Source organism: Galeopterus variegatus, unplaced genomic scaffold, assembly GCF_000696425.1.
Source record: "Galeopterus variegatus unplaced genomic scaffold, G_variegatus-3.0.2 Scaffold325, whole genome shotgun sequence".
In the NCBI taxonomy this organism is placed as follows: domain Eukaryota; kingdom Metazoa; phylum Chordata; class Mammalia; order Dermoptera; family Cynocephalidae; genus Galeopterus; species Galeopterus variegatus.
This window is the reverse complement of record NW_007726436.1, coordinates 557,698-558,698: the sequence shown is the minus strand read 5'-3', so window position 1 is coordinate 558,698 and position 1,001 is coordinate 557,698. Positions and strand designations below refer to the sequence as shown.

The following is a 1,001-nucleotide window of genomic DNA, read 5'->3' as shown; positions in this document are numbered from 1 at the left end:
AGGGAAAAACTGTAATTTATGCCAAAATGGCTAGAAGGCAAACCTGGGGCATGAAATTCCAAGGAGGAAGTTCAGAAATGAGTTACAACATCTTTTAACCTCAAGTTCTACAAGAGCAAATGCTGACTTAAGGAGGCAGTTATTATTTGCTGGAAAGTTTGCCAGGTCTTAGAACAGACAGAACCTCTTTGAAGTTCCTGGCTCCAGGGGTTTTTTACTTGAGTCATTCATTTTTAGTCCCTATGGAAGTTGTACCTTGAGTAGCAAGGATGAGAGCCCTGAGGCACCTGAAGAAAAAAATCTCACAAGGGTTTTATCATTCTTGTTTTAGAGGTTAGAAAACAGACGAGCAAAAAGATTACTGTGACTTCTCCTATGCCACATTGCCTGGAAAGAGCAGATCCAGGACTCAATGGGTTGGCCTGACTTGGAAGACTTTGTCACTGGGACCTGAAGAAAGCTTTTAATAGACAGCCACAGTGACAAATGGAAGGAGAACTCGAGGGAATTCCTAACTGAGAACTATCTGAGGACCCTGGATGAAGACATAAGCTCAAACTAAACCCAAAAAGCCTTTTCAGGTTTCTTGATTCAACATCATCTCTTTGCTCCTCACTACTATTCTTTCTATCTTAGAGAATCACCATAATCCTTTGTGATTTTCAGTGATGAAGTATCTTTCTATCCAGATTTTCTACCCTTTCCCCAAACTTCTGGTAATTCCTTTGATCAGTACTTTCTTTTCTTGGAATCTCTTCATTCTTTTGCTCCAACCTGGCTTCCTAGAGAAATAAGCAGTACTATTAAAGGTAAGGGTAAAACAATGAAAAGCCATCAGAATATCCAGGCTTAACTTTTTAATTTAGCCTGACTCCAGAAGCCCACTCACTTCTGAGTAAGTGGACTATGAAACTTAAGAGGAACTTAACCATCTTAATCCTTAACAGAGGAATGACCCTAAGTAGAGGGACTATCTACCATCTCTGAACTGGGAACTGCAC

At 40.3% G+C, this 1,001-nt stretch overlaps 1 protein-coding gene across 1 annotated transcript in view; it reads right to left on the bottom strand.

Moving 5' to 3' along the window:
* Positions 1-1,001, bottom strand: part of NPC2 (Niemann-Pick disease, type C2) — a 10,452-nt gene that overhangs the window by 2,987 nt on the left and 6,464 nt on the right. The window lies entirely within an intron of this gene.